This window comes from Oncorhynchus nerka, linkage group LG21 (assembly GCF_034236695.1).
Source record: "Oncorhynchus nerka isolate Pitt River linkage group LG21, Oner_Uvic_2.0, whole genome shotgun sequence".
In the NCBI taxonomy this organism is placed as follows: Eukaryota; Metazoa; Chordata; class Actinopteri; order Salmoniformes; family Salmonidae; genus Oncorhynchus; species Oncorhynchus nerka.
This window is the reverse complement of record NC_088416.1, coordinates 6201838-6227790: the sequence shown is the minus strand read 5'-3', so window position 1 is coordinate 6227790 and position 25953 is coordinate 6201838. Positions and strand designations below refer to the sequence as shown.

Below are 25953 nucleotides of genomic sequence, written 5' to 3'. Positions count from 1 at the left end.
CACTCGGGGTAAGGGCTCCATGAGAGTAATGAAAGAACAAACTGGAGTGTGTGTGTGTGTGTGTGTGTCTACGTGCATATTAAATGCCACTCAGCCACAACCATGTCGAACAAGAATCCAACTGTAGCCACAGGACTAAACACTCATACTCCAACACAAAACATTGAATGAAATGACTCAGACCTCCTTTAACCTACTAAAATGGAAGATTCCAGATCCCCGAGGGATCAAACAGAGCCAACAACCTGTTAAAATGGAAGATTCCAGATCCCCGAGGGATCAAACCGAGCCAACAACCTGCAGAGATCAGTAAATCACACAGAGCAGCTTACGAAACACATCCGCTCCCTGGCGTCGCATCAATCTGAAGATATATATTCAACTCGTCGTGCCTTACAATAGCCATTCATTTTGTTTGGATTCAGACTGTTGCGTTCCCCAGGAGGACATTTGGTGAACAATGATGGGAAGCTGTAAAGTGGTGTGTGTGTGTGTGTGTGTAACTGGCTACAATGTGCGTTGTGGGTGTGCGTGTAAACACGTGACTCGGTGTGTGGCACTAGGTGGAGCACGGTCCCCTGCTGCAGTGGTTCTCAAAACCTCTCCTGGGGAACCGCCAGACGTTTCACCATTTTGATGTAGCCCTGAACTAACTCATCTGATTCACCTACAAGTCAAGGGCTTGATGAGTAGTCAACGAGTTGAATCAGGTGTTAAAGCTCTGGAATAGTTCAGATACATGGAACGGCTGGGGGTCCCCGGGGAGAGGTTTGAGAACCCCTTTGAAAACGGAGAAAGAGACAGGATACAAATAGGCACTAATGATGATATTAAAGTTCAATCTATAGCCCTGGATACCACGACGGTGCCAGTCAGCTTCCCCTGTGCCATATGCTGGGTTATGTGACATCTGTGTACTCCAAGAACACACTTCACACATAACACACAATACTGTATTCCCGGCCCTGAACATTCAACGGTCTATGGCAACATTTCCCAAACTCGGTCCTGGTCGACTCCAAGAGGTACACGTTTTGGCTTTATGCCCCAGCACAACATAGCGGATTAAAATAATCTAAGTTTGATGACGAGTTCATTACTTGAATCAGCGGTGTCGTTCTAGGGCAAAACAACAAAAAGTTCATCCCTCTGGGGTCCCAAGGACCAAGTTTTGGAAACGCTGGTCTATGGGCCCTTGGCTATGAGCTTGTAAACATGAAAAACATTGGCATTTAAAGATCCAGTCACCTGATTAAAACGGACCAGTGAAAATATGACTACTACTCATTCTAAACTAAGCTCACGCTAATGACCCTAATTTGATGTAAAATCAAATTAAAAAAAACTCCAATACACATTGTATTTACATCAATTCACCCACAGATTGTTTAAAATAACTTGCAGCTTGGTCTTCCCCATTATGACTTTGCAAAGACACTTTGACACTAAAACCTAAACTTTGATGGCAAACTAAATAAAGGGGTACCCTTCTTTCAAATTGCACTTGCGCAAAGGGGCTTTTGTGATTGGTTAAGAGAAGAGTCACCTGCACAGGTGAAATGAATTGGCAATCAAGACAATTGTAAACAATAAAAATATCAATCTTTATTTCTTTGACATAGCATATCAAAGATAAACCATACTCTCATCATACTATAACAAGTTACACAATAACTATACAACAATAAACATTGCATTAACTTTTGTCATTTATGTTACCGAGCTACATTGCTGAATGAATAGTACTCTCGGTTTTGACCTCTGTCCATGAGTTTTTAGCTGAGTGATGAATAGTAGGGAAGATAAGGGAGTTATAGGTCGACTACACCCAGAATGCAAAACTGTCAGGGGAACTAAATATGATTTCAAACTGTGTATACAGGCAACATATTCAACCTCCCTGTAGTCCTAATCTGCATCATGTCCAAAAAGACAGAATATAAATCTAGATTCATACAATTCCCTATAAATAAAGGGGACATAAAGTATGAGGGCAAGCAAATACAACCGAAGAGAATCTCTGTAGATTTCCCATCTCTGACACAACTACTCTCTGAGAACAATGGGAGTGTGTAGGCTATATGAATATCAAACTCAATTAAAAAGTGAATACATAACAAGCATAAATACCTATTTATAAATCAATTCTATATATTTGCTTCTCTTTAAAACAGAAAGGACATTTTATTTGGTTTAGAGAAAGGTCCGAGAGCATAGGGATGTCTGTTCCCTGCGTCCCCACCATCCAGACAATAAACAATACAATAATATAACACAACAGTAAATGTAAAATGCACTTTATGCATTAACATGACACGTTTAACAACATATGACATTGGCATATTGGTATAGACAGGATGGTTTGGCAAGAGGTCTTAAACATATGAAAACACAATGGAAAAAGACAAAGGGATTTCAAAGCTGCTCCACACTACATTGCTGCTTTTCAGGGCAGTGCAGATGTGTCCAAAAATATACAAAGAACCTAAACCCTAATATCTCCAGTATCTAGACAACCTTATACAGCACAACCCAAAACGTAGACCAGGTCATTTCAGCCAGTTATTTCTAGTTAAGCTAATTGATCCGCTATACTTAGATAGCTGGTCTGTACACTTCTTCTGTGTGTTAGAATACAGTGGCATCCCATCTCCCTAGGGGACATCTTGTACTGTTTACCCAACAGCTCTGACCTACAACGAGCTACACTAGAACTTCCAGGTAACAGAAACTCTTTTGTGGCAGTTGATCATGTAAAAAATTGTTATACAACTTGATATTGGAATCCTCTTTGGAGTGTGTACAGTCCATATCGGCCAGTTAGGATGGGTGGGTGTGTGTGAGTCATGTGTGTGTCACTTGGTGTGTTTGCATGTGGTGTGTCACAGTTGCCGGCCATTAAAGGTGTGTGTGTGTGTGTGTGTGTGTGTGTGTGTGTATGCGTGTGTGTGTGTGTGTCTGTGTGTGTGCGCAGATGGTCAGATGTCTACATCTCATGGGTCAGGACTTGGTGCTGCGCTGCCACCCCGTTGGCCTGCTGTGGCTGTGGGTTGACCAGTGTGTTGGGTGGCTGGCCGTTGGGCTGGGCGCCGGTCTCGTTTAGCCTGCGGACACGGTACACCTCGTAGTGGATGCTACTGGTGATGTCCTTGATGTTCTGCATGTGGGTCCTGACAGAGAGGAAACACAGATGAAGATTAAGTGAGCAATGTAACCCAGAGAAACGTCACGCATCATCCAAACACTGCTCAAACACAGTATCGCCATCACTTCAAACCCCGGTAATATTCACCTGATGAGAAGGTCTCGCAGGTGGGCAAACTCACAGTGCGCAATGTTCTCAACTGCAAAAACAGAGTAAAGAAAATGAAATTGTATTCTATGGGATAAACAGCAAGTGTTTTCTGTTTACAGTTACTCAAATCATATTCAACACAATAGCCACGTAAGCATATATGTTGTGTATCAGGGTGTGCGTAACAAGTTAAATGCCATGTGCTATTCTACACTCTGCCACAAGATGGGAGTGTTGCGCCAAAGACAGGTCAAAGGTGTCATCTTAATTAAATCAAGATGACACCTTCCACTACAAGTAATTTAACACATCTCAGCTCCCTCGGCAAGTCAGACAGTTTAACAAACTCTTCCATGTTTGAACGATCGATTATGTCAAGTACAAAAAATGAAAAAGGAGCGTTATTTATGTGAAATCGCAGCACAGGAAATTCCATTCCATTTCATCCCTCTTAGGGAGGGACGGGGGAGAGGAGGGGGAGGAGAAGAGGGTGCTGCTGTGTGACCACCACAGTCTGTGGGTGGGTGTAGTAATTCACGTGGTGGTGGGTCTTCCTCAACCAGGCTGGTTTTTAAACACTTTCCTCCACCCATTGCAAACAGGGGACTAACACGTCAAACCACACACAGAGACCGACACGTTGTATATGTTGCCGTATTGGGCACCAGCCCTCTCTGACTTAATAGAACGAGAAGGAGGGGGAGGAAGAACGGTCGATAGTGAGAAAGAGAGAATGACATTGGGGCAGTGGTAGAGGAAAAAGAGAACGACAGAAAGAAAGGAGGAGAGAGGAGGAGAACGAGGAGAACCAGGTCCTGGCTATGAGAATCCTGGGCCCACAGGCCTCCCTCCTCTTGTGGCCTAATTTATGATATCGGTGCAGACGTGCCCAGCAGCTTCCTCTCCGATTGCTCCCTCCCTCTTCATCCTTTCCTCCCTTACGCCCTCCTTCACTCCGCCTGAGCACACTGACTGCCTGGCTGGGTTAGAGTCATTGTTCCCACAGCCAGGGGACAACCACATTACTCACTCTTATCATACCCGTGCTCGCAAACACACCTTTGTCTTAGAGTTCAATTACAGTCCATGGGTGTTTAAAGAACACCTTGACAGTTCCAGAACAGGAACGAAGTACCAGAACACTAGAAAGCTATGTATGCTAAGCTCTGGTTGGTTGGTTCTTTGAACAGACCTAACAGGAATAGAGGTCCAGAATAATATAGTTGTTCTATACAAGTGTGGAGTGATGAAAGGAGCATTCACCAAGGGCCAAGAGGGGCCCTGAAGGGGCCAGGTGCATTCTGGGAAGGAAACAATCAGCCCTCCAGTGAAAAGGAGCTGTGACTCGCTCTCTCTCCTTTTCCCCCCACTGTGTTTTTGATAATGATGGCTCAGTAAATCCTCCTGGGGTCTGTGATTCAGAAATGTCTTTAGTCACAGACCAGAGAAACGTGGATATGAGAAACGCGTGCTCATAGTCACAAAAGACTCAATCATTTGGCCGGGATTTAAACATGTTCTGGCAGCAGTAACATACGTATGCATGGTTTCTCCACTGTACCGTGCAGTCCAGCCAAGTAAATCTGCTTCAACCCATTTGACATGATTAGTTTGACAGGGATAGTAAGGGTTGTGTGTGTGTGTGTGTGTGTGTGTGTGTTGAATTACCTTCTATGGTTCCCCACTTAGTTTTTCTGCCCAGAAGCCTCTTTCCATTGACCTGGTACTCCTGGTTGCTCCCCACCACAGCAAATGGGATCATCTCCTGAACCCACACACACAGTTTAAGACAAACAATTGCTTTGTAATGAATCCATGCGTCAGTGTGTGTGTGTGTGTGTGTGTGGGGGGGGGATTCTGCATGCCTATACACACACTGTAAACCCACCCTGATCTTATCATTGATCATCCTGTCATCAGAATCCTCGTCAAACTCTTCCTGGGGGTAGACGTCGATCCCGTTGGCTCGCAGTCCTTCCCTGATCTGCACAAACATATAACAGAAAGGCGTCACAATCTGACACCATGTTGCAGTATCACATCAAATGTACTGTAGAACAGCAGTCAGGGCAAAAACAATGGCTGTTTCCACCTCATGTCATCTACCAAGTCACCCTGGTAGTCCGGGAGGTGGAGGAGTGTGTGTCCTGCCCAGTGCATCACCTTTCACTCACCACCAGGGGAAAGCCCGGGGGAAGGGAAGCTGAGACTTGTATCACATCAGAATCCATCGACAGTAAATAAGCCTACCGGTACTCATTCTTCCAACTCAACTTTCACTGGCTAACTGCCAACAATAAAAAAGATAAATGATTCATGCAGATAGCCAGATTGTTCGACCAGTATGAGGTCAACGTGACTGAAAATATAACAGAACAGGAAATGACTAACCTCAATTCTAGAGGAGCTCACTCAGAGTCCACCGTAAACACTGCTAAGGCTGGTGTTGACGTTAAATGATCTTTAATGATCCTTAACATGGAGAGTTGATGTGGAGGTTAACCACTATTACACAAATATACAGCCAGACACCCAGGATTACAAAATGGCCGCCTTCTTCTATGTCTTTATAATGGCTGGAAGACAGACGAGAGAGTGAGAATGACAGGCTTCTCCTGCCAGCGGTGATGGCCTTTAAATGAATGACCGTTCCGCTCACAATTACTACTTTGACAGTTTCCACTTGGTCGACGATGAACAGGTTTTGTAAATTTCTCTGTTTATACTTCTTGGAAAGTTGAAACTTGTAACTTTCTCAGTGTTAGGCCTATATTATAAGCCTACAAAAGTCGGGGGAATGTGACCAGAGCACACACACACACACACACACACACACACACGCACGCCCCCAACGAACTGTGGACACAGAGGATAAAACAATAAAAAGCTCTCTGGTTCCCTTTGCGTGTCAACTGCTGCAGGGAACAGAGAACAAGGAAGAAACGTCAAAAAATAATAATTAAGATCACAATCCCAGGGTCGTACATGGCCCAGCCCAATGCAGCCAACCAAAACAAGCTGGTTACAAGCCCCAGAGCTTCCATCTCGCCTGCCCTTGTTCTCATTGGCCGTTGTCGGGGAAAATTGTAGCCAAGTTGCCCAGCGTGTTTCCTCCTCCAGAATTAATAAAGTTCTGTCTCTGGATGCCAGAGAGGGGGAGACTAGCGTCCCTCGAGTGTGTGTGTGTGTGTTCTTTTCTTCTGCCAGGCTGACCACCAAACACACACTGGAACAGAGGGGGGGGGGGTGCAGAGGCCTTTTTAATACTAAGCCAAGCAGGTCATTGAGGCCTGTGTATCCTGGTATGGTGCAACTTTCAAGAGAAAGCAGGATGAGAAAGCAGCAACGGAGAATTCCATCGAATTCTAAATCAGCAGGATTGGCCTCTGTACCATAGACATGAGCCATCAACAGAAAGGGCTGCGCTTTCTTTCACGGAGGAGTAGCTACTGACGGACCTCCACCAGACAGCCTCTACCGAGCAAGCCTCTACCGAGCAGCTACCAGACAGCCTCTACAGTGCAGCTTCCAGACAGCCTCTACCGAGCAGCTACCAGACAGACTCTACCGAGCAGCTACCAGACATCCTCTACCGAGCAGCTACCAGACAGCCTCTACAGTGCAGCTACCAGACAGACTCTACCGAGCAGCTACCAGACAGACTCTACCGAGCAGCTACCAGACAGCCTCTACCGTGCAGCTACCAGACAGACTCTACCGTGCAGCTACCAGACAGCCTCTACCGTGCAGCTACCAGACAGCCTCTACCGAGCAGCTACCAGACAGCCTCTACCGAGCAGCTACCAGACAGCCTCTACCGAGCAGCTACCAGACAGCCTCTACCGAGCAGCTACCAGACAGCCTCTACAGTGCAGCTGCAGACAGCCCTCATCTGAGCAGCTACCAGACAGACTCTACCGAGCAGCTACCAGACAGCCTCTACAGTGCAGCTACCAGACAGCCTCTACCGAGCAGCTACCAGACAACCTCTACCGAGCACCTACCAGACAGACTCTACCAGTAGCTACCAGACAGCCTCTACCGAGCAGCTACCAGACATACTCTACCAAGTGCTGCATAAACCTTACTCTGATCTCTGGAGGGGAACTCCTCATCTGAGGTCCTGTGTGGTTTCTCCATCTCCTGTACCCAGTAGCTTATTGCTAATAAGAGACTCTATATGCTACAGTAAACTGGCATCCTGGCATCTGTGCAGACGAGTCAGCTGCCTCGGAGGTTTACAGAAAGCTGCAATACTGTAAATAAATCACTTCTTAAAATGCTCCTTTCTGGCTAAAAACATCCGTTAAGTTTTCCAGGGTTTCATACCACTACTCCCCAGACTGGGCAGAGTACAGTAGTTTATCCAGATGGCTGCTGTGTGTAATGCCTGGCATCGCTTCATACTGGCCTGTGTGTGATCTTACCCTCTCTCGTTACCCTGTCTGTGTGTGTGTGTGTGATCTTACCCTCTCGTTACCCTGTTTCTACCTTGCTGTAAAGGCCTAACGTCAGCCCAGGTCAGGTTGTTGTAGTGCAAAAGGGACTAGTTTAAAAGCAAATCTACAGATCAACGTCATAGGCTTTTTGTGTACACACACGTGCATGTATACACATCACACACACACACCTTACCGTCTGTTTGAAGAAGTCCCTCTCCTCCAGGGTGAGTGTGTCTGCCTTAGCGATGACAGGGACTATGTTGACCACTTTGCTCAGACGACTCATAAACTCCACATCCAGGGGCCTCAGACTGGAGAGAGACAACATGGGGGGGTTAAGTATAAAATAGATAAGTGGAAAAATTGAAAATAAAAATAACAAATAATTAAACAGCAACAGTAAAATAACAATAGTGAGGCAATATACAGGGGGTACCGGTACAGAGTTAATGTGCGGGAGAACCGGTTAGTCGAGGTAATATGTACATGTAGGTAGAGTTAAAGTGACTATGTATAGATAATAAACAGAGATGAGCAGCAGCGTGAAAGAGGGGTCTGGGTAGCCCTTTGATTAGCTGTTCAGGAGTCTTATGGCTTGGGGGTAGAAGCTGTTAAGAAGCGTTTTGGACTTGCACTCCGGTACCTCTTGCCGTGCGGTAGCAGAGAGAACAGTCTATGACTAGGGTTGCTGGCGTCAATTTTTAGGGCCTTCCTCTGACACCGCCTGGTATAGAGGTCCTGGATGGCGGGAAGCTTGTCCCCACGCACTACCCTTAGTAGGTGCCTTGCGTTCCGAGGCCGAGTGGTTGCCATACCAGGCAGTGATGTAACCAATTTTGCTCTCAGGATGCTCTCGATGGTGCAGCTGTTGAACCTTTTGAGAATCTGAGGACACATGCCAAATCTTTTCAGTCTCCTGAGGGGGAATAGGCTTTGTCGTGCCCTCTTCACAACGGTCTTGGTGTGTTTGGACCATGATAGTTTGTTGGTGATGTGGACACCAAGGAACTTGAAGCTCTCAACCTGCTCCACTGCAGCCCCGTCGATGAGAATGGGGGCGTGCTCAGTCCTCCTTTTCCTGTAGTCCACAATCATCTCCTTTGTCTTGATCAAGTTGAGGGAGAGGTTGCTGTTCCGGCACCACACGGCCAGGTCTCTGACCTCCTCCCTATAGGCTGTCTCATCGTTGTTGGTGATCAGGCCTACCACTGTGTCATCTGCAAACTTGATGATGGTGTTGAAGTCGTGCCTGGCCATGCAGTCATGAGTGAACAGGGAGTACAGGAGGGGACCGAGCATGCACCCATGAGGAGCACACGTGTTGAGGATCAGCATGGCAGATTACCTACCCTTACCACCTGGGGGCAACCTGTCAGGAAGTCCAGGATCCAGTTGCAGATGGAGGTGTTCAGTCCCAGGGTACTTAGCTTAGCGATGAGCTTTGAGGGCGCTATGCCACTGAACGCTGAGCTGTAGTCTCACATAGGTGTTCCTTTTGTCCAGGTGGGAAAGGGCAGTGTGGAGTGCAATAGAGATTGCGCCATCTGTGGATCTGTTGAGGCGGATATGTGAATTGAAGTGGGTCTAGGGTTTCTTGAATAATGGTATTGATGTGAGCTATGACCAGCCTTTCGCAGGACTTCATGGCTACAGACGTGAGTGGTACGGGTCGGTAGTCATTTAGGCAGGTTACCTTAGTGTTGGGCACAGGGACTATGGTGGTCTGCTTGAAACATGTTGGTATTACAGATTCTGTCAGGGAGAGGTTGAACATGTCAGTGAAGACACTTGCCAGTTGGTCAGCGTATGCTCGGAGTACACGTCCTGGTAATGCGTCTGGCCCTCTGGCCTTGTGAATGTTGACCTGTTTACAGGTCTTACTCACGTCGGCGACGGAGAGTGTGATCACGCAGTCGTCCGGAACACTGATGCTCTCATGTTACTTGCCTTGAAGCGAGCATAGAAGTAATTTAGCTTGTCTGGTAGGCTCGTGTCACTGGGCAGCTTGTGGCTGTGCTTCCCTTTGTAGTCTGTAATAATTTGCAAGCCCTGCCACATCCGACGAGCGTCGGAGCCGATGTGGTACGATTCAACCTCTGTCCTGTATTGATGCCTTGACTGTTTGATGGTTCCTTGGAAGGCATAGCAGGATCTCATATAAGCTTCCGGGTTAGAGTCCCGCACCTTGAAAGCGGCAGCTCTACCCTTTAGCGCAGTGCAGATGTTGCCTGTAATCCATGGCTTCTGGTTGGGGTATGTACGTACAGTCACTGTGGGAACAACGTCATCAATGCACTTCTTGATGAATCCAGTGACTGATGTGGTGTACTCCTCAATGACATCATTAGGATCCCGGAACATATTCCAGTCTGTGCTAGCAAAACGTCCTGTAGGTTATATTGTAATGCAGCACTGTGGTATAATTTAAAACATGTCCAAAACGTGTATTCAATCACAAAGGACATTTCTTTTCAGACGTATGATAGAGCAGTTGTGGGGCAATGAATGTCACATCCACTGAAGACTTTCAGTCATGGATGTTATGAGACAGATATACCACTAGGGGGCAATGATGGTCCATTGTCTATTATTTTCTGATCGATGACAATGTGATTTTGCAGCAGTGTGCCAGTATAATCCTAATTCTCAAATTTAAAAGACTAATCTTTCCAAGGTTAAACACAAAATGGTTATGAACCGAAACTGATATAAGCCTGCAAACATATAAAGGTCGTCTCAAGATTTGTCATGGACGGCAGTTTTAGGAGGTGAAACGTGTTGGATAACGCAATTGAATACATATCTATATTGAGCATCATGTGATGAGAGATATTGTCCTCAACTAACCACTCACACAAAGCTTGTGCATCCTACTAAGTCTTCAGAGCTTCTCTACTCGTCTGTCCTCCTATAAACCTTATCTCTTCCCCATCCTCTCTCCTCTCTGTTCTCTATCAGAGGAGAATGCATGGGAATGTTCAGGCAATAGCTACCCTGGCAGGGCCTCTGGTTGTTCCGTACGTCTAGATTCTGAAATACACATTTTCACATTCATTCATTCAACGTTGAAAATATGAATATGAATATCTAAACACTACCCTTTTTTGATGCTGTTCATTTTAAGACATACAGTGTGGAACAATACTCTATACAAGTACATCACATTTACAGAGTGGGCTCTCTGCTAATTCTGCATTTCTGATAATTGTATGAGCACCGCCATAGCTCCCTCTCTTTTCCCCCAAATCTCTTTTCAGTCTCTCTTTCCTATGGCATCACCACTCTCTGCCTGGCTGGCAGTAATGCCTCTGGTTGTTCCCCTCTCCAGCTCCTCTCCTTCTGCTCTCCTCTCCCCTCCAATTATCCCAGCCATGCTGGGTCACCCTGGTTCAAAGACCTGGAGCAGCTGGACTATAGAGGGGCCCCCTCAGGAGAGAGGAGAGACAGGCACACTGAAGGGGGCGGGAACAGAACACTACGCGTGTCAATGCACGTCATACTGAGAGAGACCCACGTGACATGGTAAGAGAGAGAGAGCGAGGAGCGACAGAGACAGACAGTCAACACCACTTCATGGTATAGGGAAATAAAAAGAAAGAAGGAGAGTGTGAGAGAGAGATCCCCCCCCCCCCCCAATAGGTCAACGATCCCCTGCTGCAGCTCTCCTTGACTCCGCCTATAATTTGATCTCCTGTCCCCTCAGGGACCGTGACCTCGGCTTTGTGGACTGTAAGTCAGACACACACGTGCATCAGTGGTATGTAGGCCTACTGTACACAGGTACAGTGTAGATGTTCGACTGAGAAAATGTTCACGCGCTCCGGAAAAAAAAGACAAGACCGACCGAGGTTCAAATTGACGCACAGCACGTGTGAATCACATATCGGTCAACGCACACACATACCACAGATAGACACGCACATGTCAACACACACACATAGACATGCACCATGTGCACACACAATATAGCTAGACTCCCAAGTTCTTCACTTAAAATGGGAAATTATCAACAAAAAGGTCAACACACAAAATGCACTTCTACACACTAAACATATGTACCGTACATATTTATGCACACAGAGAGACGCCATATGCTCAAATTCTCCACTTCAAAAAGGGAAATAGTCAACTTGGTAGCTGTGTCTGCAGAGGGAGGGCTGAGCTGTCAGTGCTAACTCTGTTCTGTGGTCAAAATGGAAGCAACCATGTAGAGGAAGGGGGGGGGACTGCACCGTAAACTGCTCTCTTCCCTCCACTTTCTCCGATGCCTTAAATAAAAACCCCTCACGGGTCAAGAGAGTCCAAGTGCAACATTGCCTGGCGTAACCGCGGGTTACCCTGGTAGTTCTCAAGGAAGGCATCCTTCACGAGGTAACACGAGGACAGCCTAGAGGGGAGGAGTGCCGGTCAACCATTCAGTCAACGGCTGCTATGCACTTCCATTGAAAACAGGTGCGGCCAAAATGGCATCTTATTCCCTATACAGAGCATCCTAATCCCTATGTAGTTCCCTACTTTTGACCAGAGACATAGGGGCCCTGGTCAATAGTAGTGGACTAAAATAGGTAACAGGAGGTCATTTGTTACACAGCGCAACAAATCTATGGGGCACTCAAGGTCAAGGGGGTTAGAGAGGGAGGGGACTGGCAGGAGAAGAGAGGCATTTTAGCTTTTGGGACGAGAGAGAACGAGGGAAAAAGCCTTGGCTCGTGCTTTGCGAAAGAGGGTCTGGACAATGCACTGACTGTAGAGCTGCCACACACACACACACACACACACACACACATACACACACACACACACACAATGCAGCTGTGGTGTCACAAGGAGGTGAGAGAGTGTGTCAAACAGTGGGATACACACACTCAATACACTCCTGAGAATAACTAATGGGCAAACAGCCACCACCTGGGTGTTTAAAAACGATTCTATTAGTAATGCATACACATCTAGAAGACTGCAGGACCTTGACAGAATCTTTACATGCTCTGAGACAGACTGAAGCCACTTAACGACTTCCCCGTCGATTAGAATAAAATGCTTTTAACTTTGCATGAATGTCGAGGATTTTGATGTTTATATTTCAGTTAGTTAATATCTCTCAAATTTGCCACGGCCGCGGTTCCTGGTCAAATACACAAATGTATCCTAAACGCTTTGTTGTACATACATGGTCTTAGTCTCCCTGGCACTCATTGTTTTGCTTTCACAGTCTATACGTTTGGGTACTATAGCATCTGAGTCTTTGTGAAAGCTGATTCCCAAAGCGATACCTCTGAGTCTCGGTGGACAAGATGACGTCCACAAGCGGTCGAGAGAAAAGGGGGGCAGGCTAGAGGAAGTGGTGAAGTCCCAGACAAACAGAGTGTGTGTGTGAGAGAGAGAGAGAGAGAGAGAGAGAGCGAGAGAGAGAGAGAGAGAGAGAGTGTGTCCATAACTCACCAGTGTCCAGTAGGTGGTATGAAGTACATGCAGCAGTGAACCCGTGAGTCTGGGATCCTCTTCTTCCTGTTGATGTTGATCTCCTCCTGTAGGTACTGCTCATACTGGTCATTGATGAACTTCATGATTGGCTGCCAGCTGATGGGGGGGGGGTCACATGGGAAATGGAGTTCACAGACAGGCGACGACCCAGTCATTCACTCTGTGGTAAGGGATAAAAATGAAAAACTGCAACTCACCAGTTCTCGTTGTTGATGTGGTCCCCAAAGCCGGGAGTGTCGATTACCGTTAGTTTCATCCTCACGCCCTTCTCTTCGATGTCTAGACAGAGAGAGACACAGGAGAAATCCATGACATGTATTACATTGCTAAATGTATACTGATTACCACAGAACCGTATGTGTGTGTGTGTGTGTGTGTGTGTTACCGTGGCTGATGGACTTGATCTCGATGGTCTTGGGGATCCTCTCCTCGGGGGTGGACACCACAGACTTCCTGCTGACCTTAGACTTGAACAGGGTGTTCATCAGGGTCGACTTCCCCAGACCACTCTGACCTGTTAGAGACCAACACAGGAGGTGAACTATAGGTCTGGACACACAAACAGAGAGGGGCTTCTCCTCAACCATGAGGCTCTTCTCACCTGTCGTGAATGTGCAATAGCTTTCCTGACTCTGAACAGATTGCACACAAATTGTGAAAGACGAGAAACATTCTAGCCTGCTGTAGGGTCATTCCAGCCTGCTGTAGGGCCATTCTAGCCTGCTGTAGGGCCATTCCAGCCTGCTGTAGGGTCATTCCAGCCTGCTATAGGGTCATTCCAGCCAGCTGTAGGGTCATTCCAGCCAGCTGTACGGTCATTCCAGCCTGCTGTAGGGTCATTCCAGCCTGCTGTAGGGTCATTCCAGCCTGCTATAGGGTCATTCTAGCCAGCTGTAGGGTCATTCCAGCCTGCTATAGGGTCATTCTAGCCAGCTGTAGGGCCATTCCAGCCTGCTGTAGGGCCATTCTAGCCTGCTGTAGGGCCATTCCAGCCTGCTGTAGGGCCATTCCAGCCTGCTATAGGGTCATTCCAGCCTGCTGTAGGGCCATTCCAGACAGCTGTAGGGTCATTCCAGCCTGCTATAGGGTCATTCCAGCCAGCTGTAGGGTCATTCCAGCCTGCTATAGGGTCATTCTAGCTAGCTGTAGGGTCATTCCAGCCAGCTGTAGGGTCATTCCAGCCAGCTGTAGGGTCATTCCAGCCTGCTGTAGGGTCATTCCAGCCTGCTGTAGGATCATTCCAGCCTGCTATAGGGTCATTCCAGCCTGCTGTAGGGCCATTCTAGCCTGCTGTAGGGTCATTCCAGCCTGCTGTAGGGTCATTCCAGCCTGCTATAGGGCCATTCCAGCCTGCTATAGGGCCATTCCAGCCTGCTGTAGGGCCATTCCAGCCTGCTGTAGGGTCATTCCAGCCTGCTATAGGGCCATTCCAGCCTGCTATAGGGCCATTCTAGCCAGCTATAGGGTCATTCCAGCCTGCTATAGGGTCATTCCAGCCTGCTATAGGGTCATTCCAGCCTGCTATAGGGTCATTCCAGCCTGCTGTAGGGTCATTCCAGCCTGCTATAGGGTCATTCCAGCCTGCTGTAGGGTCATTCCAGCCTGCTATAGGGTCATTCCAGCCTGCTGTAGGGTCATTCCAGCCTGCTGTAGGGTCATTCCAGCCTGCTGTAGGGTCATTCCAGCCTGCTATAGGGTCATTCTAGCCAGCTGTAGGGTCATTCCAGCCTGCTATAGGGTCATTCTAGCCAGCTGTAGGGTCATTCCAGCCTGCTATAGGGTCATTCTAGCCAGCTGTAGGGTCATTCCAGCCTGCTATAGGGTCATTCTAGCCAGCTGTAGGGTCATTCCAGCCTGCTATAGGGTCATTCCAGCCTGCTATAGGGTCATTCTAGCCAGCTGTAGGGTCATTCCAGCCTGCTATAGGGTCATTCTAGCCAGCTGTAGGGTCATTCCAGCCTGCTATAGGGTCATTCTAGCCAGCTGTAGGGTCATTCCAGCCTGCTATAGGGTCATTCCAGCCTGCTATAGGGTCATTCTAGCCAGCTGTAGGGTCATTCCAGCCTGCTATAGGGTCATTCTAGCCAGCTGTAGGGTCATTCCAGCCTGCTATAGGGTCAGTCTAGCCAGCTGTAGGGTCATTCCAGCCTGCTGTAGGGTCATTCCAGCCTGCTGTAGGGTCATTCCAGCCTGCTGTAGGGTCATTCCAGCCTGCTATAGGGTCATTCCAGCCAGCTGTAGGGTCATTCCAGCCTGCTGTAGGGCCACACACTCCTCACCAAGACCCAGAAGAGGACTGGCCACCCCTCAGAGCCTGGTTCTTCTCTAGGTTTCTTCCTAGGTTCCTGCCTTTCTAGGGAGTTTTTCCTAGCCACTGTGCTTCTACATCTGCATTGCTTGCTGTTTTAGTCTGGGTTTCTGTATAAGCACTTTGTGACAACTGCTGATGTAAAAAGAGCTTTATAAATACATTTGATTGATCCCGCCATCTCCCCATAGGCATCCATTAGCAGCAGGCATCGGCAGCACCGGCCGTGCCAGCTTCATTAACCTTTACGCATCGGGGACACTGCTGCGGTCTAAGGGGCTTCAGGGCTGGGATTAGGGTCATACATCTCACAGAGAGGCCTTACGAGTCTGAGTTACATCTCCACTGACCTTTCACACAATGCCTTTAGAGAGGGACAGAGAGTACTGCTGCTGTGTCAAACTCTGTCCTGCACCCCCCACCACCAATAGCCACTATAACATGTACAGTGGGGAGAACAAGTATTTGATACACTGACGATTTTGCAGGTTTTCCTACTTACAAAGCATGTGGAAGTCTGTAATTTTTATCATAGGTACACTTCAACTGTGAGAGGCGGAATCTAAAACAAAAATCCTGAAAATCACATTGTATGATTTTGAAGTAATTAATTAGCATTTTATTGCATGACATACGTATTTGATACATCAGAAGAGCAGAAATTAATATTTGGTACAGAAACCTGTTTGCAATTACAGAGATCATACGTTTCCTGTAGTTCTTGACCAGGTTTGCACACACTGCAGCAGGGATTTGGCCCACTCCTCCATACAGACCTTCTCCAGATCCTTCAGGTTTCGGGGCTGTCGCTGGGCAGTACGGACTTTCAGCTCCCTCCAAAGATTTTCTATTGGATTCAGGTCTGGAGACTGGCTAGGCCACTCCAGGACCTTGAGATGCTTCTTATGGAGCCACTCCTTAGTTGCCCTGGCTGTGTGTTTCGGGTCGTTGTCATGTTGGAAGACCCAGCCACGATCCATCTCCAATGCTCTTACTGAGGGAAGGAGGTTGTTTGCCAAGATCTCACGATACATGGCCCCATCCATCCTCCCCTCAATACGGAGCAGTCGTCCTGTCCCTTTTGCAGAAAAGCATCCCCAAAGAATGATTTTTCCACCTCCATGCTTCACGGTTGGGTTGGTGTTCTTGCGGTTGTACTCATCCTTCTTCTTCCTCCAAACACGGCGAGTGGAGTTTAGACCAAAAAAAACTCTACTTTTGTCACATGACCTTCTCCCATTCCTCTTCTGGATCATCCAGATGGTCATTGGCAAACTTCAGATGGGCCTGGACATGCGCTGGCTTGAGCAGGGGGACCTTGCGTGCGCTGCAGGATTTTAATCCATGACGGCGTAGTGTGTTACTAATGGTTTTCTTTGAGACTGTGGTCCCAGCTCTCTTCAGGTCATTGACCATGTCCTGTCCTTACACAGCTTTCTGGTTTTGGCCATTGTGGAGAGGTTGGAGTCTGTTTGATTGAGTGTGTGGACAGGTGTCTTTTATACCGGTAACGAGTTCAAACAGGTGCAGTTAATACAGGTAATGAGTGGAGAACAGGAGGGCTTCTTAAAGAAAAACTAATAGGTCTGTGAGAGCCGGAATTCTTACTGGTTGATAGGTGATCAAATACTTATGTCATGCAATAAAATGCAAATTAATTACTTAAAAATCATACAATGTGATTTTCTATATTTTTGTTTTAGATTCCGTCTCTCACAGTTGAAGTGTACCTATGATAAAAACTACAGACCTCTACATGCTTTGTAAGTAGGAAAATCTGCAAAATCGGCAGTGTATCAAATACTTCTTCTCCCCACTGTATGCACACTATTTGCACAACATACCCTTAGCTCATAAACTATCCCATTCACTAGAGGTCTGCCTTTCTCCGACGTTACCACTCCACTTCAAGTGGGCACACGTTTCTGACGTCTCTGACGTAAGCGCTGACTGAATGCTGCAATTTGCCCGAAAACAACTATGAGGATTGTGATGCATATCAATGACGACATGCCGACAAGAGAAAGATATAGCCTAGTCAGAGAACATGGAAGTCTTTTTTTAATTGAATTGCTCTTCCTACATGATGGCCATGAGAGAAAGTAATCGTTTTTGACCTTGCCCAGAAGGGTCTTCGTTGACTTGGTACCTTGAGATGCCACCTTTATTTTAAACAAAAACATTCCAATGAACCACTATGACAGCTAGTATGTATACAAAACACACTCCCGCAGGGCTCCTATACAAACATACTGTGTGTGTGTGTATCTCCGCGCTCTACTCTACCACCATCCCCTCCGACAGCCACGCAAACACAGAGACATCTAAGCTGGGAAGAGAGACTCGAGGTCCTTCAACATGCTCTTCGTAGCTTCAGTCACTTCTCACCGTGGTAAAGTACAGGTAACTGTCAAAATAAAGGAAACACCAACATAAAGTGTCTTAATAGGGCGTTGGGGCACCACGAGCCAGAACACCTTCAATGCACCTTGGCATAGATTCTACAAGTGTCTGGAACTCTGTTGGAGGGATGCGGCACCATTCTTCCACGGGAAATTCCATCATTTGGTGTTTTGTTGACGGAAAGCGCCGTCTCAGGCGCCACTGTTCAATTCGGTTGAGATCTGGTGACTGAGACACGCGCGAGCTGTGGTGAGCTGAGGGCAGAGTGGTGTGTGCTAGAGCTCGTCACCATTAATGGGCATCATTACTCCATCATCTCTCTGCCTGACAGCTTTCTTTTGTACTGAAGGATGCATGCCACTATGTGTAGTGTGTACCAATCTCATTTAAAATGCAGTGTTTAGAAAAGAAAGCCTCTCTCTCTGGGGATGGGTGGATGTAACAGATGTGATGGTGAGGATGTGATGGTGAGGACGTGTGTGTGTGTGTTTAAAACCATTCACTCACATTCATGATCTCAAAAGGGTGTGTGTTGCACGCGCGTGTGTGTTTTGCTTGTGTTTATTCGCTGTTCAACACCACTCACCGACGATCATGATGTTGAGCTCAAAGCCCTGTTTCATGGCCTTCCTCCTCATCTGCTCCAGGATGGCATCGATGCCCACGTAGCTGAAGTCACCAGCGCCATGTGACGCTCCCTTGGCAGGGGGTTGCGGGTGCGGCGGGGTGGACATGTTGCTGTGGCTCGGCTTGACCTCTGACCCTGATGATGTGAGAGAGAGAGAGAGAGAGAGAGAGAGAGAGAGATATCAGTGTTCAGCATGGAACATTTTATATAGGGGAGTTCCATCTCACTCATCACTGTAGCTGCTGATCAATGAGTAGATATCACGACAGTTCACTTACTTTTGATTCTACACAACGGTAGTGGCATGTTTGGTGAATAACATGCTCTGGGTATGACGGTTAACACCCCACCTCACACAATAACTCAGACTCTTAACAAGAGTCCAACTGTAGCCACAGGAAAATACACTCATACACCAACACTGCATACACCAACACTGCATACACCAACACCCCCCCCCCCCCCCTCCCCGTCTCTGTCCACACCCAACTGTCAAACACGGATCCCTGAGGAATTAAACTGTGTGATGCAGCCAACAACCTATAGACTACAGCCCAATAAATTACACACAGAACAGTGGACAAAACACATCTGCTCCCCTACGTCACATAAATCTGAAGACGTACATGCGTGTGTTGTGGTGAACAGTGGCGGCAAGCTGCAGCTGTAAAGTGGATGTAGTGCTCACAATATTTCAAACTACAAAAAAATATATAAAAAATTAAAAGTACACAGACTCGTGTTGTAGAATAGTAGCAGTTACAAGTTACCACTCACCTGAGTGAGTGACTGGGAGGCAGGTAGATGAAAAGTACAGTGAAGTAGACCTCAGATAATCCAAAGTCGTTGAAGAGAAGGTATGACTGCCTATCGTAGCAAGGCTAACTGCCAAAGCAGTGTCTGGACGAGCCTACTGAACAGACAATAAGCTACTTTCAACTGTTGCATGCACACACACACACACACACACACACACAACGTTAGCCCCGGCGTCGTGGGAGGAGACAGTTGGGTGTTTTTCCCTTTGACAGCGTGCTCTGGTATCATCTACTGCTCGAGGTTTACAGACACTCCAAAACCACAGACAGAGGCGTAATCACAGCCAGCAAAATAGCTGTGAATGAATTCAAACATGCGATCAGAAGATCCACAGACAAACCTCGAGACAAAATGTCCATATCCTGTAAACACGGACCACTATCAACATGCTCCAGATAAGGGGGAACTGTGGCTGTCGTTTCCAGTGCTTCACATTCTAGTTTGTGTCCATGCACTCACAGTAGGAGAGAAAGTGGGACTCCCTTTCGAGTTTGACAACGTCAGCTCTAGCGGCCTGTGACAGGTCATTGTAACCACCTCACCCTGCCCCTTGTCGGCGGTGTGCCCGTTGACCTGATGAATATGGGTTGAGCATCAACAGCCAGGTCAGTCTTTACAGTGGAAACCTTCACCGCAGTCTCTGGGTTTCCTGTTCATCACACTCGCATCCACATCCTCTCGCTTTAGCTCGCCGGGCCTGATGATTCAAGTCTTGCGTTTGGTTCCACCTTGCACACCGGAAGTCATTGTCACACTGCGCCTCATTTCCTGTCCCTGTCTGATAACGACAATTGTGAGCGTGCCCATAAAACACGCCGCCTCCGATCTGACACTAAATTTAATGTCACGTGTAGAAACTTCTCCGATGGCTTTCTGCACAATGCGTAAGCATGTTGTGGAACCATTACAGCAGGAGCTTTCGTTTATTTGGACTGGGAACTACTAGACTTTCCACATGGAAGCCCTGGGAAAAGTGCTGGTAATAAACTTTTAATAAACAGTGTTCCCAACTGGTCTATCGGAGCTAGAATTTCAGTGCCAAACGGGACCCTCGCCCAGTAACTACCACACACGCATACGTCACCTACACACACTTCCCACCCACACACCCTTCAAAAACCCACACCCCAGAATGTAGGACTCCCAGTAGAATCATCGGAACGCCTGGGAATCTCTGAACGGAATGCCCGTTTCTTCTCCACTAATAGTCCGAGCGAGACGACACCAATAGAAGGGAATGAGTAGGTGGTGCCGGTGAGGATGGACCACACCTTCACTAGCCGGCATCTGTGTGGAGCTGCAGTCTCGACCTTCGGTTTCCCAGACCCTGTGATGATTGATGGAGGCTAAGACACCGCAGAGCGGCTTGGCTGAAACGTCCTGGGAACATGAACTTCATAGACGAAAAAGCAGTGCCTCTTTACCGTCATCAATCAACACACACCACCGTCAGAGTACTGGGTTTTGTTTTTATGTTCCCTCAACACTCAGCACTCTTCAACTTCTTTATGCGCCTTCATTAAGCTCACATTAAACATTCGATCAAATGGGGAAATGTGAACCCTTTGGTCGGATGAAACCGCCCCTACTGTATGTAAGAGCAGATGTGCTGCTATTCCTGTTGAACAGACAATCCCCTGTAGTGGGAATAAGATGTAGAAGTACACACAGAGTGCTCACTTGATGTTAAAGGGGGAGGGAAAGCATGACACAGTGGCATGTACAGGGCCTTTGTTGATGTTGTGGCGCCTCCCTGCCTGCCTGCCTGCCTACCTGCCTGCCTGCCTGCCTGCCTACCTCCCTGCCTGCCTGCCTGCCTACCTCCCTGCCTGCCTACCTGCCTGCCTACCTGCCTGCCATTGCTGGTTTGCCTCTGAAGCTAAACAGGGTTGGTTATGGTCGGGACCTGGATGGGAGACCAGATGCTGCTGGAAGTGGTGTTGGAGGGCCAGTAGGAGGCCCTCTTTCCTCTGGTCCCCCCAAAAACATATATCCCAATACCCCAGGGAAGTGATTGGGGAGATTGCCCTGTGTAGGGTGCTGTCTTAAATAAAGACTCTCTGTGGTCACTAAAGAGCCCATGGTACTTATCGTAAGAGTAGGGGTGTTAACCCCGGTGTCCTGGCTAAATTCACAATCTGGCCCTCATAACATCATGGCCACCTAATCATCCCTAGCTTCCAATTGGCTCATTCATCCCCCTCCTCTCCCCTGTAACTATTCCCCAGGTCATTGCCATAAATTAGATATGTACAGTCAACTTATCTGGTAAAATAAGAGTTAACTAAAATACATTTTTAAAAAAGAGTAAGGAAGTGCAGGAAGCAGCCTCTCTAAGAAAGAGACAGGATACAAACCGGCACTGGTGGCATATTAAGGGTCTATGAGCCATCCCACCCCTGGGTACCACAATGCCAGCTCCCCCTGTGCCATCTGGTGGGTAACGTCTGTGTACACACACACACACACACACACACAGAGAAAGAAAGGAGAAAATGGGTGCTGATGGCAGTTACATTACTCAGGCCTGAGAATCTGCTGTCTGAATTCTTTGTTCCTGTTTGACTGGCACAACAGACGAGAACGATCAGTTTCACTCTCAGTGACAGTGACCACTGACAAATCTCATTTTATTGGGTCAAATACACATGTTATTGTGGGTGTCGCGAAATGCTTGTGTTTCGAGCTACAGCAGTGCGGTATTAATCTAACAAGGCAATATCTAACAGTAATATCTAACAGTAATATCTAACAGTAATATCTAACAGTAATATCTAACAGTAATATCTAACAGTAATATCTAACAGTAATATCTAACAGTAATATCTAACAGTAATATCTAACAGTAATATCTAACAATTTCCCAACAATACATACAAATCTAAAGTAAAGGAATGGAATGAATGTCCGCTTCTCGTCTCTAGCCTAGTCTGGCCATAGGCCTAGTCAGAAACATTTCACCTTCCAAGGACCCTTCCTCCTCATTTATGAGCTACAAGAAAAACAATATTGGGGTTTGAGGATCCAGGCTTTTATAGAAAGCCTTGCCTTCCTTTTATGAGTCAGAATAGCGGCCAGGCGTAAACTTTGTTCTACAGAGCACTGGCAGCCTTCTGAAGCCTGCTGGGTCTCTGGCTGAGTCACCTGATTAAAACGGACCAGTGAAACTATGACTACTACACATTCTAAACTTAACTCACGCTAATGACCCTAATTTGATGCGAAAGCCCCTTCAATACACGTTGCATCCAAACTGAAGACGAAGGGCCCCTAAGCCCAACAAAGCAGCTGTTGCTTATCCAAACGCAATGAGATGTTTGACCTGTAAAAACACGTGCCTAGCTGACCCCAGAATGAACCCCTCAAACACAACATCAAAGTATTTATCTACTTATTAACACTTCAAACTGACTACCAAACACAGTGTTTACCAGAACTCTGAAAACAGACAACTGTTACGACTGGGGTTGAAAAAAAGGCTAACTGACATTTCTGACTTGAGTGTGACAAGAGATTTAAGTATTAAGGGAAAGCATGTGGAGCTGCTTTCCTTGCATGGATGAATGAATCAAATGGATGGATGAGACCCTAACAGCTGCTGTTTCCAGACTCCACATCTAGATTTGCTCCATTGGGAACCACTGGTTCGTTACACTCATCCTAGATCAATGGGGACCATGTGGACACTCATCCTAGATCAATGGGGACCATGTGGACACTCATCCTAGATCAATGGGGACCATGTGGACACTCATCCTAGATCAATGGGGACCATGTGGACACTCATCCTAGATCAATGGGGACCATGTGGACACTCATCCTAGATCAATGGGGACCATGTGGACACTCATCCTAGATCAATGGGGACCATGTGGACCACACTCATCCTAGATCAATGGGGACCATGTGGACACTCATCCTAGATCAATGGGGACCATGTGGACACTCATCCTAGATCAATGGGGACCATGTGGACACTCATCCTAGATCAATGGGGACCATGTGGACACTCATCCTAGATCAATGGGGACCATGTGGACACTCATCCTAGATCAATGGGGACCATGTGGACACTCATCCTAGATCAATGGGGACCATGTGGACACTCATCCTAGATCAATGGGGACCATGTGGACACTCATCCTAGATCAATGGGGACCATGTGGACACTCATCCTAGATCAATGGGGACCATGTGGACACTCATCCTAGATCAATGGGGACCATGTGGACACTCATCCTAGATCAATGGGGACCATGTGGACACTCCTAGATCAATGGGGACCATGGATCAATGACCATGTGGACACTCATCCTAGATCAATGGGGACCATGTGGACACTCATCCTAGATCAATGGGGACCATGTGGACACTCATCCTAGATCAATGGGGACCATGTGGACTCCCAGCACCTTGGTCAAATGAGGAGGATTCTATTTAAAAAGACATGAACGAACAAGGGTGGAAATAAGATGTTTAGAAGTTGAATTATCTTGTGTAACGAAAGCGGTTGAGATCTGAATGCTGAAGGCTAGTTACGCTACACGGTCTCATAGGGGACTGCATTGGTGGTGGTTTTGGTATGGGATAGCACCCGGGTCTGCGTGCCACATCTAACCTCTCTACTGCCATGTAGAATGAATGTGGGCTCATAGAGAGATACGTAAATCAGTGATCTCTAGTAAAGATTGAGCACGAGCTACATCGTTCCACCCCACACGTGAGGTTTCAGGCTCGGCGGTAGATTGACGGTTTCCTGTTTGTCAGTGGAGACACAACGGAAGAGGCCTAGACGAGAGAGCGAAAGAGACATCAATGAGAAATGTATCAACTCGTATGTCACCTGAAGACTATAAAAGTCAACATGTTAAAAAAGAAGAGAAGAAAGAAGAGAAAAGCACTTCTGATTCATTTCAAATGACAGCTACACGGACCATTTCAAGACCTTTGACAGGGAATTTGGGGGATTGTGTTAATCATGCCAGTGTTGCACTAGTACTACTATATAGCGTATCAAACCACAAACCATCTTAAAAAGCATAGCCACCACATTCCCCACTCCCCTCAAGGCTTGGAGTCAATTCCGATTCAGTCAGTAAACTGAAATTCGAATTCTCCTCGTTGAAAAGCAATCCCCTTACCCTACATGCACCCTGTGCCCACCCGGTGCTCCTGGCCAGCCTACACGGCGTTCCCAAAGGAATGTTCCCCCCTCTCTCTCTCCAGGAATCTCTCCCACATCCCATTCGGATACAATCCGCCCAGTCTGCACCGGAGGATCCCTTACTGATTTACATGCAGCCATAACCAAACACTGTTCTGCTTTCATTCTGACATTCATAATATCAGGCACATCCTGACCCAAATACAATATTCAAGGAGTGTAATTCATATTATGAATTTCATTCAAACATGTTTGTAGAGTTATGAGACAATAGGTTGGTTGTTTGCGGAGAGATGTGCTTTCGGTTTGTTTTTGGTTTCGATATATTAAATAATGCAATTTGGCGGAACCTTATTCAAAACGTGTTAACTGTCAGAACCTTTCCAATTTAAACCACAACCTCTTTAGTTGCCTTTCTGTTGTGTTTTTCTTCTTTTCCGTTCTTTGAGGCACGATACCAGAACTCCGGACACCACAGAGAAGGAAAACATGGGTGAGCGAGACCATGACAATCATTCATCTCCTGCACAACGAGTAACTTGGCCTGATGTTGGGCCACGCGGTTTGAATTGTGCGGTCAATGATTGAGCTGGTCCATCCGGGACTGGTCTGGTCCTCGTTTCTTCACAAGACAACGGGTCATAAAGAATGAGAACTCCAGCACCAGTCATCCAATCCAGTTTCAAGGTCTCTGGACTTCTGAGGAGATCACACCAGTTAAGCTGCTTCCTCATAATTGGTGCAACACACGTTGTGACAGATCCTATTTGCATGGCTGAGATAAGAGACAGTCTTCTCTTCAACCCTTTAGCACATGGATGCCAAGGATGTCATGCCTCTCCGTTTGGGCTTTGGGAGGAAGCCTCGGCATCCTCTGCTTCTTGGTCACACACCGTTACTGATCCACTTAACAACACGGTCTGCTCTTTTTAAAGTCCCAGTTCCTAGGGGGTGACCTTGTGTCCCAGTAGCCTGGTCCCAGATCTGTTTGTTCCGTCTTGCCAACTCCATTTGTGTCAATTGTCACACCAGGACTTGGAGTTGGCAAGACGGAACAAACAGATCTGGGATCAGGCCCCCCCCCATCTCTCTCGCTCACTCCCTCTTCCCCCTCTTTTACAGGAGATGAAGCGATCGTTAAGTTTCATGCCTTCTGCTCTCTTGAGCGGATATGTGGATGGTAGGATTCCACGGGGCAGTGTGGGAGAGGGCTGACGGACGGGCAGGATGGCACCGGATCCTACTATTGGACATAGAGCAATAGTGACTACTGCAATAAGAGCAACTCCTCCTCTGTATGGCTTACTGTACAAGACACGCATGCAAGAGGCATTCTAGAATACATAGAGTACAGTCTTGTAAAGTCATTCTAGAATACATAGAGTACAGTCTTGTAAAGTCATTCTAGAA

At 47.1% G+C, this 25953-nt stretch overlaps 1 pseudogene; it reads right to left on the bottom strand.

Moving 5' to 3' along the window:
* Positions 1 to 1580: 1580 nt before the first annotated feature.
* The window catches only part of LOC115104406 (neuronal-specific septin-3-like), a 58669-nt pseudogene continuing 34296 nt past the window's right edge, over positions 1581 to 25953 (bottom strand).